General features: G+C 39.1%; 1 protein-coding gene across 2 annotated transcripts in view; it reads right to left on the bottom strand.

Annotated features, from left to right (window-relative positions):
• LRRC3B (leucine rich repeat containing 3B) overlaps positions 1 to 15,126 on the bottom strand; it is a 436,067-nt gene that overhangs the window by 159,826 nt on the left and 261,115 nt on the right. Inside the window, exon 2 of one of the 2 annotated variants that reach the window (XM_034662091.1) lies at positions 5,392 to 5,493. The exons of the other annotated variant lie outside the window; for it this stretch is intronic. The gene's annotated coding sequence lies outside the window, so the exon portion shown is untranslated. The remainder of the gene's footprint in view (positions 1 to 5,391; positions 5,494 to 15,126) is intronic. 2 annotated transcript variants of the gene reach the window in all.

Genomic DNA, 15,126 nt, shown 5'->3' with positions numbered 1-15,126 from the left:
CTTAGCATAATGCCATGATGGGTTATCCTTGTTGCAAATGGCAGGATTTCCTCTTTTACAGCCAAATAATACTCCACTGTATATATGCACTACATCTTATCTAGTCATCCACTAACGCATATTTAGATTGTTTCCATGTTTTGTGGGAGTCATCTCTATTCATTGCTGAATTTGTATCTAGTAACAAAAGCTCGGACTTTCTTTCTGTAGCTGAACTTGTGTCAACTGGGTTCCATTTTTTTTTTTTAAAGATTTTATTTATTTATTTGACAGAGATAGAGACAGCCAGCGAGAGAGGGAACACAAGCAGGGGGAGTGGGAGAGGAAGAAACAGGCTCACAGCAGAGGAGCCTGATGTGGGGCTCGATTCCATAACGCCAGGATCACGCCCTGAGCTGAAGGCAGACGCTTAACTGCTGTGCCACCCAGGCGCCCCAACTGGGTTCCATTTTTGATAGGGATTTGACCTAGTGCTATATTGCCTTTTTAAGTTAATGCATTGCCTTATTTAGGAACAAAAAAGAGGTTTTACAGGTCAATGCTACGTTGCTACAGGCCAGCTCTAATCAATCGGCAGTGGCTGCTTGGGGAACTGAATTAAGAAGGCTGAGGCTAGGGGCGCCTGGGTGGCACAACGGTTAAGCATCTGCCTTCGGCTCAGGGCGTGATCCCAGCGTTATGGGATCGAGCCCCACATCAGGCTCCTCCGCTATGAGCCTGCTTTCTTCCTCTCCCACTCCCCCTGCTTGTGTTCCCTCTCTCGCTGGCTGTCTCTATTTCTGTCGAATAAATAAATGAAAAACTCTTTAAAAAAAAAAAAGAAGGCTGAGGCTATGTATGCGCTCAGTAAGAGAGGGCAATAAGCTGGTTAGCCATGTCCATGATGACTTCAGAGATGTGGAAACAGACATACCACCGATCTGTCATTTCTGGCCTAAAATTTAGTGCTTGGCAATACCGCTAATTCATTTGCTATTGCCTGTTGGTATGCGTTTAGCAAAGACAGAAGGGAGGGCTTTGGTGAATATCATTAACAAACACTGACTGAAGTGCCCGTATAGACATATAGTCACATGTATAATTGCATTTATACAGTTACGATAGTAAAGGGACTTTTCCCTTCCCCTTCCTCCAATACAGACAAAGGTCACAGATTTAAAACATCACCTGGAATTAGGGGGCACTTTGAGTGTCCAATATATCGATAGGAGGAAGATAACCAAGCATATAGAATAGAAATAGCCATTTAGTACTTAATGAAAGAGTTAGGTCAAATTTAGGGGAAACTTCTGGCCTTCGGTTTAGGGAAACTGGTAATCGCTCCACATAGAAGTAGTTTGCAATGTTTTTCAGGGGACAAGAAATTTGTCGTTTGTACTAGGGAGAGGGAAATAACACTTGAGTCATAACATCAGGTTCCTTCACCCACACTCTGGCTACATGCGGCTGAGCACATCATACGTGTTCATCAAGGTGGGTGGGAGCTTGCCGCTTTAGGACTCGGAACAGTTCGCCTGGACAAAGGACGAATGCGCAGAGCACCTGTTAGGCAAGCACTTCTGTATGTTTAGTCAGAATACACTATTGGCAGGAGCAGGACACTACGGAGGAAATAAAAACCCCAAACATTTAGGCTATCCGCACTGTTCTGAGGCGGCCTCCTCGCCCTCTGACAATCGCTACATTAAAAATTGTGTGATCACGCCTATTACATTCAGGAATGATGAGAAAACTTAGGAAAAAAGATGCCCCTTTCTCTTGGCTGTTTAGGGCCATGTACAAGAGAGGAGAGAGAGGTTGGTGAGAAGGTAAGAAGACGAGAGAAAAGAAAGCTATGGAGAGAGAGAGAGAGAAGGAGCAAAGAGCAAAGAGCTGGAGGAGAAATAGCTCTTTCGAGCCCCTTCCCAGTTTACAGATTTCCAAGGCAATATTTTGCATCAAGGAGAAAAGCATCTTGCCTTTGCACCAGCAGTAACTCTTCTTTGTGATACAGTTGCCATGAGGATGCTATGCCGGGTTGTGCCACTTTACCATCTCTCTCTCACACATTCTATTATAAAGTGAGTACTTGGGATTCTAGACCATAAATATGCAACCACAAAGATGTTAATCTGTAAACTAACCTGCCAGCCAACTTCGGAGCAGTAATCGCTTCTCTGGCCGGCAGAACCGCCCCCTCCATCTTTGAAAGCCACACAGGCAGGGAAGCTGTGGGACAGACACGGGCATCTGCAATTAGAGACACTATTTCCTTTCTGGGCCTTGTGGCCTTTTGGGCCAAAGGCAGAAAATGAAAAAGAATGTAAATCGCTCTCGCAAGGAACGGAGTTTAGGAATGGTAGGCCACGTTTCCAGGTTACCCGAGGCATTTCTATGTAATCCTTTGCAAATATTTTTTGAGGCCAGTCAGATTCTTTTCCAAATCTGTGGGAGAGAAAAATTGTATGTAGATAAATCCCCCAACAGTGGCTTACTACGTTTATTTAAAAACAGAGCAAGGTACGCCTCATCAAAGTTCAGGTCACTGCATGGGACGTGCTTTTGAAGTTCCCACCCCTTCTGAAGCCACTGACTGACATGCAGAATCTTTCTCCAGGGCTTCCGTGGGCTTCATTCACAGCTAAGCTGGAATTCACAGAAGCAACTCAAAAATAATACCAACTTCTTTACACTAACTGACCCACTCTGCTCGCAGCCCTGTCCCTTCAAGACAATTTAGTGTCAGGAAGCAGCTGTCAATGCCAGTCGTATTATTGAATTGAGCGTAACATATAGATTCTATTTTCTATTCACTTCAACAAAAAGGTTACCCTTAGGAAGAATTTAGCAACTTGGTACTCTCCACCAGAGACCTGGTTCAATAGGCTTGTTCTGCTGGGATTATGTGCCAACTTCCTTTTTCAAGGAAGGAACCACAACTTAGTAATTATTTTTAAAAGAACAATATCACATGAAAACCATATGCTAATAATCCTTGTAAAAGATAGTATTTCTGCGATCCTGTGATTGTTCAGAAAAAAATGATAAAAAAACAATAATAATGTACTATTATCAGCTCAGACATCTTTTCCATGATGGGTTATGTTCTTACTCAAAATACTCATTGTTTCTCCCTGTGGGAGGAATACACATTCTCGCTTTATTGTTATCAAACATGGTCACTGAATTGCCTTAGCCAATGAAATGTGAGCAGAAGTTTCCAGTTGAAGTGTTAAGAGCCATTTGAGTGTCTGCCATATTCTTTTCTCCTTTTCCCACAAAACCCACCATGTCTTAAAGAGTGTGTTTCTTCAGGCTGGGTTCCAGAATGGTGACAACGTGCAGAGCTTTAACTCACCCAAGACAGACAGGATGTAAGATTTAGGGTTATTTGTTACAACAACAGAACCTAGCCTACACTGTTATACCTCATCTACAAAATTTATTTTTTCTCTCAACATCCATTTATTAAATTCTTACAGCGGGCCAAACGCAGCACTAAGTAATGGAAATTTGAAGATGAGGAAGACCCAATTGTTATCCTTGAAATGTATTGTGTTGATTGCATGACATATGGCAATAGGACAATGTCTGTAAATTTAGTTCTACTTTCTTTCTTCAAAATACTAAGAACTTGCAGAAGACAGAATTTAACCACTGGTGTACTGGATTAAAGATGGCAGCACATTCTTCTTCACTTTCCTCCTCAGAATATGGAGTTAATTTCTCTAACCCCTTGAGCTGGAATAGACTATAGGGGGATCCCTGCTATATCAGTTTGAGGCGTATTCCAAAAGCGACAGTTTTGCCTTTTCCCACTTGGGAGCCCTCACCCCTGCTGGAGACAGTGGTACCTGAAGAGTTCCAGTTGCCAAGCTATCCTGGTTGGGGGTCCAGTTATATGAAGGAGAGAAAAATATTGGATATTCCAGCCCCAGCATACATCACGTGGAACAAGGATAAACCATCCTGCTGTGCTCTGTCCCAATTTCTTCCCATAGAATCATGAGCATGCAAAATTGTTTTTGCTTAAGGCACTTAAATTTGGGGGATTGTGTTAGGCAGCGATAGATAAGCAAGCGATGTAACCCAGAAAGCCCAGAACTGTTTTCTGGGTTTGCTTTGAAACCCTTTCCTAACTGATTCACTTCTAATCTCAGGAACTTCCTTTGTTTTTATGATTGCCTGACTACTGGTAGTTTCTATAATTTCCAATAACATTTTTTTCTTTTTTTTCTGCCACACTATCCTTTGTTTGGAATTTATAAAATAGCTACCAGCCCAAAATAGCACACTTTTCCAGGGCACCACTGTCAAATTCCAGCATGATATATTCTCTTCTAAAATTGCCTTAAACTAGAATTTAAGGATTAAGAAGATAGAGAAGGGGAAAACTGAAAGGCAATAAAATGAAATTTTGAAAATGGCAAACATTGCTGCTAAGGAATACAAGAGACCGCTGTTTGGGATGGTTCTATAAATTTAGGTAGCTTGATGACTGGCATGACTCCAACCCAGGGGTTTTCAACTTTAGCTTATAAAGTGCAATCTCCTGGAGGGCTTATAAAGAGATCGCTGGGCCCCACCCCCACAGTTGCTGGTTCAGTAGGCCTGGGTAGGACTTTCATTCGTATTTCTAGCAAGTCCCCAGGTGCTGTTGCTGCTCCAGAGACCACGCTTTGAGAATCTCTGGGCGAATCTGTGTCCACACATGTGTTTCGACTTTGTCATCTGTATCCATGGCAGACATTACTAATTAATCACTGGACTTTCTCTTGCTGAGACTGGAGCCAGTACGGCATTCAGGCAGTATCAACTCATTTTAATTGACAATCGAGAGAAAACCTTTTTGCTATGTAAGGTAACTCTAGAATCCAGGTCACTTCTATACTAGACCATTAATGTTTATCTTGTTCTTGTCTCATATGTATCTACCCCTTTATGTTTTTAATTACTATGACAAAATGTTCAAATTCCATAAATACTTTTGGTCAATTTTTGTTCAGTAGAGAAGAGCAAAAAATCTATGTCTGCCCTTCCCTACAGCATTGTGCAAGAAATAACTGGGTGGTACATACCAAGAAATTAGCATTTTATGCTTGATGTAGGGATTGGCCTACTCAGCAATACCAAGAAACAGATATAAGTTGTTGTTCCCCCCCCCACAAAAGCCATATTGACTAAGAATCAGTAAATACTAGAGATGATCACACATACACAAAATTAGTTTTATGTCATCCAGATAAAATTGCAGTTTGGGGTTTATCTTCATGTTTTCTGTAAAGTATTTCCTTTGTGTAATAGCTTCTTCCAGCAGTAATTCCAAAGTTTATTTAATTTGGCTGTGAACATTCTTCTGAAAGTATAAATTTAAATGTAGTGATATGGTATCTAATGCTCAATAATACATACCTTTTGCCATTCTTACGGTGAGGGAGAAAAAATGCACCGCCTAAATTGCCGTGATATATTTTCTTCAGAATTTGTTTCCTCCTTTGAAGAGCAACTTTTGGCCTGTAAAATATTTGAAAGTTTGGGGGCATAATTTTATTCTTCTATCCCTGAAGGTTTTGAAATATTCATAATTTCTCTTGGATGATAAACAATGAATTATGGCTTCTAGGTTTTTTTAAAGATTTTATTTATTTGAGAGAGAGAGAGTGCGCGTGCACACACGAGTCAGGGGAGGGGCAAAGGGAGAGGGAAAGAGAGACTCTCTGGCAGACTCCCTGCTGAGCACAGAGCCCCATGTGGGGCTCCATCTCAGGACCCTGAGGACATGACCTGAGCCAAAATCAAGAGTCAGATGCCTAACCCACTGAACCATCCAGGCACCCCTATGGCTTCTAGTTTTGAGAAAAATCTCTTGAGTAGAAATGAGACATCTGAAAATGTTTGTTTCACTTTGAATTTCTTTCAGAAGAAATCCTATGACACCTAGTATGTGTTCAAGAAAAGTTATAATGAGGTAAAGTTTAATTTAGTAAATACCAACATGAATATTTGCAATAACATTTGCCAAATTTTACAATGTTTTGGTAAGTTTCAGATCTCTTTAATTTCGAGTAACAATGATCAAAGAGATGGACCAATGGTTTTCTTGACAAACTGCATGGCTTTTTTGCACGATAGCTTTAAGTTTTATTTTTGTCAATTTTTTTGCAAATGTAATACAATTTACAAAGAATTGACATATTGAAGATATTTTCAGGGTTAATTCATGTAAGGATAGCTAATAACAGGCTCAATTTATTGAGGATAGCTCCAGGTCAGGCACTGTACTGGGAACCTTACAACTTTATTTAATTCTTAAGACAAACCTATAGATGAATGTTACTAACTCCATCTAACAGATGAGGAAACAGGTTCAGAAAAGTTAAGTGACTTCCCCACAGTCACAGACCTAGTAAGGGATGGAGTCAAGATTTAAGTCTAGAACTCTCTAATTACAAAACACTGTATTTTAACTGATAAATTGACATTTCAGAAAGCTGAGTGATGTCATCACCCTTCTTAAAAGGAAAATATAATTTATTTAAAAAATTATTACTCTAAGCTCTAACATCCCTCCCAGAATAACTTTACCCACAAACCTTTAAGTCAAAAGACAAGCATGCCCCTAGAAATATAAGTCTCTTGGCACTTGCTCCTTAAAATGCTGTGATAATTCCATGACATTCCCTGTCCTTGTTAGAGGCACAATCATATTTACACTGATTTACTCAGGCAAGTTTTGTTGTTTTGTCTCTTTTGTCTACTCTGATCACAAAGATAATACACGATAGCTGGTAAGAGTAAAATCAATCCAGAGATACATCCTGTTGACAGTGAAATCTGTTGTAAGGCTGTGGCATTTGCATCCATTCACATTTCAATATGGGGTTTGACATCTGTCTACACTTACATAAAATAGTGTTGTTTTCTACACTTGCTTTTTCAACTGATACTTCTCTTCTGTCTCTCCAGAATCCTTCTATCTCATTTGTTATCCTCAATGTTCCACAAGAACATCCTCTGTTTCTTCAATCCCTTTCCCAAAAAGCCCTGCCAATGCCTTACTTTCAAGGAAGTCAGTCTAACCCCTAAGGATGTGTTTTCCTTTTCATCCTTCTTCCTGGAATCCCCTCTCCAAATTCATGTGTCAGTTGTGGATTCAGGGCTGCTCCCCTCATCTTCCACGGTGATGCTTCCAGATCCTTACTGCTCCATGCCCTCAGAGAAGACTGAGCCCCCTTCCATTCCAGCTTCCTCCTGCCATGACTCCAGCCACTGCTGCTCAGAGCTGCCCTTTCCTGCCACTCCCCACCTCATCAGGGCTGCAGGGCTTCACCCCAACTGATGTCATCATTTCTGGCAACTCCATGTCCCTTCAGTCCACTACTGCTGTGCTTTCTCCCAGTCCAATTTAGAGTCTAGGCTTGATTATTTTAATCCTGCTCTGGTCCGTTCTCCAATCTCTTCTTCTTCATATCCACCAACCCTCAGTGGGTACAGCCTTTTGCCTTCTCATTGTCTAGAGCAAGTTCTGATAGAGTGAAAAACCACACGGTCCATTAGCTTGTTCTGCATGAGATTGCACTGGTCTTGGAGGTCACTATGACAACTCTGAAATTTACTCTGTGTGAGATTTTTAGCAAATGAGTGATGCGACTTTATTCATGGTTCAATAGAATCGCTGTCTACTCCTTGGAGAAGAGAATTTATTTAGCACAACATGAATTGAAGAGGGGACACTGGTTAGGAGGCATCTGCAAACTCAGACCAAGGAGGAAGGTGACCTGGACCAGCATGGTAGCAGTGGAGAAAGTGAGAAGAAGCTGGTCTTCCATCAGGGTGGGAAGGTTCTATTTTGTCATACTGTTAGAAGTTACCTGGTGGTAAAGCTCTGCCTTCTGGACCCCCAACTTTCCTTGACTCTCTCCAAAGCTAGTTCTCCTCTTTTACCTGGAGAATCTATATTATGGCTTTGAGCTAAAGTAAAAATTTTCTAAGGGTTTGGATTTGTTGATAGTCTCTTTCTTATTTTTTTAGTGCTACTGACTAATTTTTTTTTATATTTCTTTTATTATTTTAGTGAGACTTTGGGAAGCATGAGTGACAGAAGACATGTATTTTGTCATTTTGATCTTCTTCATGGTTTCCATTTTCTCGGTTTGATGGCAACACCAGTGTGGGCCTGCAGTGTAGCAGGCATCCAGCCGAAGAGAATATAATGCCAGTGTCCTTTCCCTGGACACTCCCAATGTCAAAGATTTATTTTCTTGGAATTCCAGACTTTATGGTGACCCAATCTGCTGGTCAATTCTTCTTGCATGTGAGAATTGGAGGGCCTTCAAGCATGAAGCCAAACTCAAGAGCAAACTAAAAGAAGGATCAGGAACATGAAACACGCAAGAGAAACTGCCAGAGAGGTAGTCGGAGACTTAGAGTCTCAGTAGCTAGGGAGTAGAGGCTGTAGAAAGGAGATAAACAATGTTGATGTCACCCTGTCATGGTATTAGGGTGCTGTGGTAGGGTACCCAACTGATACAACAAATCTTAACTCCCTACTCCAAAAACAAGAGTATAAGTCCACACTGAAGCAAAAAGTAGAACGCTAATTGCCTACCTGGTCTTTCGTACGTGCCAAGAGCAATCAGGATGGTTAACAAAACCACTAAATCCCATGAAAGCCTACTTCTCGTTCTTTATCTGTTTTTTCCTGTTCAAATTATCCAATGACTATTATATCTGCTTTGCCAACTATGATATCAAGAAAAGTCTGTCAAATCCAATAGATCGTGGAAAACGAGGAATAAGAAGAAACAAACAGAAATTATTGGATTTGACTAGAAGGCGATCCTGGTGTCCTTCTAGTGAGCAGTTTCTCCAGTGGTGGCAGTGGGTAGGTGAGTCAGGCAGGAAAGCAACAAGCAAACAGTGTATATATGTTCAGAATTTGCATTCCAAGACAAGAAATGTGTGTGTTTCTTATGTAGGGGAGAACTGGAGATAGTTGAAGGCAAATGGGCAGGGACCACACAGAGAGAAGTTGCTGGAGAAGAATGGGTTGAGTCAAAGCCTGATCTTTGAGAAGGTGAGATAGGGCACAATTCAGATCACCAGAGGGATTAACTTTACAAAAGTGAAAGAGCTAAATGTCCTCTTCCCAGCATCTGGGTGGGCTCAGAGGAGAAATGCAGAGACGGTTCAATCTAGGATGGGGTAATTAAAAGGAAAGATGGAGCAAATTATGCTGGCTGGTTTTTGTCTTCTATGTAAAATAGGGTCACTAACTCTATTCTCAGAAACTTGGAATCTCAAACATAACATTAAAAGCCTTCTATTAGAACATCCACCTAATATTTAAAGGCTGAAGAGAGAGAATCTAGTGGCTTGGGAATCAGGATGGTCTAGAACAGCTTTGGTGGGAGGGACCCAATAAGACAGTGGGATGCAAAGAGGCTGCAGAGCAGCGGCCGAGGCCATTTGGGTGATATCGTTATGAAACAGGACCTGTCTGCTCAGTGATGGAATTTCTAGAAGCTGCTATTTGGGTTTGTTCCATAGCCCTTCTGGGGGTTGGGAACAGGAACAAGAAAATCTGATGGAGAAAGTGAGCCATGATCTGGAAGTCTAAGTAGCTGAAAAGAAGGCTCACCTTTGAGATCAGGAGGTAGAAGAAATAGTGGAAGAAGATGATAACATAAAATAACTTAATTACTTGACTAATGAGTGAATAAGCTTTTGAATTTTACAGTCAAAGAAAAAGTGAAGAGACAAAGTAAAAAAGAATTCCCCCACCTAACTCTGGTTCCCATGACACTGACAATTTACTCAACGTGTCAAATCAAACCAGGCTAAGAAAGAGTTCTTTCCCCATGTTGAACTGCTTCCCCCACTGTATAGATTCAAGGCTCAATGTGTGGCTGTTTTTCCCAGGGGGATTTTTAGGTGAACATTTATTATGATTGACCAAAGACTATACAAATGAGTATTTGTCAATTCTCAAAAGATTCTTGGAACTGAGAGCTAAACCTTATGTTTGCATGACATAGGTTGCACATTTTAGGCATGACAAGGATGGATACTAGGGTGACTCAATAAGTACTCTCAGGCTGGAGGTGCACCCAGGTAGCACTCTGAGATCAGTGGCTCACTCTGTGAGGGTAAGGACAGTTATTTGAGCTGGGGCCACAGTTGGTGGCCACTATGAATGCCTCATTTCTTTGGGTCCACTCTTCAACATATGTTTTTAGGGGACACAATTCAACCCACAACAATGTGTGTGAACCTAATTTTTCACATCAAATCTTATGATAAAAATGACCAATATGCAATCCTTTATCAAGACTTTCTATTGATAATCTCCTTCAATTCTTGAGTTTACATGGAAGAGAAAACTTGTCTGCATAAATAAGTGGTAGGAAAATTAAAACACTTTCCACCATTCAAAGCTGACAACAGTTGACAGTATACTGAAATAAACAAGCAGCTCATTTTCTTTCATTAAAAAAAATGAAATGTCATTTTGTTCTGATGATGCAAACGATTTTAGACTCTGATCGAAACTTTTTTTTTAATCAAGTATATCTAAATGCTGAAGCTCTAAATGCACACATTATTAAAGCAGTCACTTGGCAGCTAGCTTGGGCTGCACTAAAAGCATCATCAAAACAAAGTGACAGAAGAATCAATGACAGAGATGCAGGGCTGCTGCCTGGAGCAGAGCCCACCAGAAGCCCTCTTCCAGGCTTTTCTGCTCATCGCCACCAATGGCTCTCTAGTCCCTGGCTTTGGCATGCCTACATCTATCCTCAATTATCTGAAAGAAGAACTCATTCAACCACAGCACAGATTACTTGTCCATGGACAGCAGCACGCCTTGCTGATTCTGATCATCAACGTGAGAAATTCTGCACCTAATGAGCAAAGCAGGACGAGCCAGAAGTCACTCATGCTCAGTGCTGCAGAACTGTGGGGTCCGCCCTCAGACATGGCTCAAGCCCAGAGTAGGATATTCGGGATCTGAAAGCCACACCCGGCTGTCCCAATGATGAAGGAAAGAAGCCTGCCTCCCACACCTGAAACCTAATCTCAGCCAGCCTGTGAAGCTTTGCCATAAAACATGCAACTGAATAATAAACCACCTCAGGGTTTTCCAAGCTCCATCTTTACCTTGATGTGCTAATCAGTGTGAAGGTTGTCTGTTTGAAATTTAGATAATACGATATGACAACTTAGCTGTGGAATTCAAAGACTAGATGAACCGCAGACACATCAATTATGAATGTTATTATTACTCTCAGCCCACCATTTCTAAATGTACTTTTCACCTCACAGAACACCACTGGGAAATGAACTTCTGTAATAATCCCTGGTTCAAGTGTGGATGGAAAAGCCTCTGGAGACCTTGATACATGTAGCAGGGTACTTCGGGAGAGTAGTTCTCCAGGGTTCGATTGACATAAAAAGGGATGGATATGCTTCGATTTGTAATTACATTATTCCAAGGGACTTTGAACTGTGCTTTCAGAAGACACAAATAAAGAATTTATGAGTCAGTGGTGTGCTGAAGTTGATATTTGGTCTTGGTACGAAAACCAGTATTTGTTAAAGATCAGGCTCACTGTAGCCTTATCTAGCGCCTAAAGTGGCTTCTACTTAACAAATAATAATAAGTTGTGTTTTTCTTTCTTTTCTGCCATCCTTGAAACCAAATGATACATTTAATAATTCTCGATTTGGCCATTTCAACCCTCTCTTGCATTGATTTAGGTTACGATGAAAAGGTCATAATTTTAATAAAGTTATTGGTGGAGGTACAAGAACCTTCTAGAGTGGAAGATGTAAGTTCTTGAAAAAAATCAATGTAAAATTTTGCAAATCAAACTTTTCTTGCATTTCAATGAATGGCATTACCATTAGCTTGATGTTTCAGTGAGAAACATGAAAGTAATTTTTTATTGCCCTCCTTTTCACCCTCCTCCCTCTGTGTCCCTCTACATTTAATATTTATATATCAACTTTGAAAACATCTGTCAAATTAACTGGTCCTTTGGCATCTCTGTTTCTACCTTCCTAACTCAAGTCACCCCCATTTTTGCCTGTACTGTTAGAGAAGCCACCTCCCTGTCCTCCCAATTTCCATTCTTGCTCCCCTCACACTCTGTTTTCTACCTTGCAGCCAGAGTGATCATCTAAAACTCAGGTCTGCCACATAGATGTTCAATTGGTAAATGAAAAAAAGTGATAGTTACGTACAGTAAATGGCCTCGTGTCAATTAGATATCATAGGGAAACAGTATTGGACTCCCGCTTCACATCACTTAAAAAAGTCACACATACTGAAGATCTTAGTGTGAAAAGTGAGACAATAAACTTTTAAAATGAAACACAGAAGAATATCTTTATGAACTTGGGGTAAGCAAAGATCTCTTAAGTAAGACACAAGAAGTATTAACAATGAAGGACAATTGATAAATTTTGCTATATTAAAATTATGAACTTCTATTTATCAAAAGACAACAATAAGAATGTAAAAGAACAAGATACAGAACAAGGGAAGTTAGCTGCAGTGCATATATACAAAAGGAGACTTGTTTCCAGAATATATAAAAAGCCCCTACAAATCAGTAACGCAAAGTTAGACACTTAGAAAAAAATAATCAAAAGATTTCAACAGCTATATCACAAAAGATTTCAAAGCATCCAGTAAACATACATAATGGTGAACAATTTCATTAATCATTAAGAAATTACAAAGTGCAATCACAGGGCAATATCATAATATCATAATACACCCAACAGGATGGATAAAATTAAAAAGAGAGGTAAATAGCAAATGCTGGTGAATATGCAGAACATCAGAAACTCTCATACATTGTTGGTGGAAGTGTATATACTGGTATAATTTCTTTGACACGTGTTTGTAAGTAGCCACTCAAGTCAAATTTTTGCATCTCTTAAAATCCAATAGTTAGACTTCTATGTATGTGCCCCCCCAAAATGTATATATGTATGTGCCCCCCATATATACATATGTATACATATATATATACATATATATATATATACACACACATTCATCAAAAAGCATACACAAAAATGTCCCATGCAGCGTGATTCTAAATAACTCCAAAGTCCATCAATAATGGAATGGATAAATAAGCTGTGGTATATTCATATAATAATAGCATACAACAATGAAAATGAGCAAACTCTGGCCACAAGCAGAAACATGAAAGCAAGACACTTCTGAACCCAGGGAAAGGCATGTAAGAGAACTCTAAAAGGACCTTTGAATTAAATGGTTTCGGTTCTTTTTTCTATTACCAAATTCCCTTGGAAGTTTAGGAAATTCTATTTTATCCCCAATGATTCAAATGAGTTGTTTTTCTTTTAAGTGAAAAGTCAACCACTTCATTTATCTTTTTTCAATGTTGAATTTTGTCTCTCTTTTCTTGGTCCATTATGGCAATGTGCCTCCCACTCTTTCCGAACTTCATTATCCCTCTATTGAAAAACCAAGAAAAACTGATGGTGAGGTCATTCAATCCATTCAAGAACGCTTTACTGGAGGAAGGGTTAAAGGAACACCACAGGTCTCAAAAGCAGTGAGGCAGTAAATAAAAGGCAATTGCAAAATGCTCAAAGGAGAGTGACCAGGTATCATCCTTGTGGAATCCAATGCATTTTTAAACATTTATGCTCCTTGGCTCAGTAATTTTCAGAAATATATTAAAAAGCAAGAAATTTCAAACTCAGGAAAAAAGTTTTATGCACATAGATGCTTACTGCCATACTACTTATAATATTAAAAGATAGGAAGACAAGGAGTAGAATAGTACAATATTTAAAAAATAAAGGAATGTTTAAATAAATAATTATACCATGATATGCACCAATTAAAATAATGTTTTCAAGGTGTTTTCAATAGAGAATTATATGTGTTATAAGGCAGAGTGACAATATCTTATTATACAGCTGTATATTATACAGATATATGTACACATATTATACACATATCTATTAACTCAACTATGTAAAAAAATTTTTTTTAAAGTCAAAACCAGAAAACGTAGGAAACAAAAATGTAGGAAACATTTTAACATGATGATAGCTATTACGTCTGGTGATGAGATTATTTTTATTTTCCTCCTTATAATTTCTAAACTTTCTGCATAATCTACAATGAGCATGCACTGCTTTTCCATCAGAGAAAGGAAACAAGCTGTAAAAATTGTATGTACATATAAAACCCAACTGCTATTAATAAAAATGTGAAGAAACAAGAAATGCTATGGTCCATATGAGAATGGACAATTTTTCAAAATCATCCAGGTGCATCTGTTCTTTATAAAAGGAAGGAAAAAACCACTAAAGATATAATAGATATTGCTCCCCCTTTTATTTTGGTTTCATAGGAAGGGACCCAGAAGTAATTTATATTTGGAATCCATAGTTTTCCCCAAAATCATTATGCAAAGACTTATTGTCTAATTATGGCATTTTTTACGCTGGTTAGGCTAAGTAAACAATTATGATTCAAATTCACATTTATTCCAATCCTTGATGGCATTAACAATTTTAGAACTTCCTTCCAAAATTTGACTTGAGGGTTGATGGAACACCATAACTACCTTGTAAACTCTCTAAAAACTCTACTTAGAGGACACTTTGCAAAGAGTTTACAGGTCCTTTAATGGTAGTGATGCTGGCTTTCTTCACCACTGGAGTTTGGTATATTGATAATACATGGTGACTGGCAGAACCAGCACTTGAGCTAATGATAAAGTCTAACTTTTGAGTAGCTTAATGTCTTTTATAAGCATGCAAACCAAAGCATTTGGATGGCTCACAAGCTCAGGAGAACAAAGATTTAACATTCTATTATTCACACAAAATTTATATTCTAGCCAAAGCCTTGTATGCCAAGGGGAAATAATCTTATTTTGATTTGGAGCTCACTTCCAGAAATGAGAAATAATTGCCAGGAAAAAATGTAAATGAAGAGAAATCAAACTAGTGGCATGATAAAGAAAGAGTGCCAAAATGGGTCTTTGCACTGTGGAACTTAAGTTAAAAACAAAATTCTTTAATTTGGTATCTTCTCCTAAAATTAACATATATATATGTGTGTGTATATATATATATATATATATATAT

The sequence above is a fragment of the Ailuropoda melanoleuca genome, chromosome 6, assembly GCF_002007445.2.
Source record: "Ailuropoda melanoleuca isolate Jingjing chromosome 6, ASM200744v2, whole genome shotgun sequence".
Lineage (NCBI taxonomy): Eukaryota > Metazoa > Chordata > Mammalia > Carnivora > Ursidae > Ailuropoda > Ailuropoda melanoleuca.
This window is presented reverse-complemented; position numbering and strand designations above follow the sequence as displayed.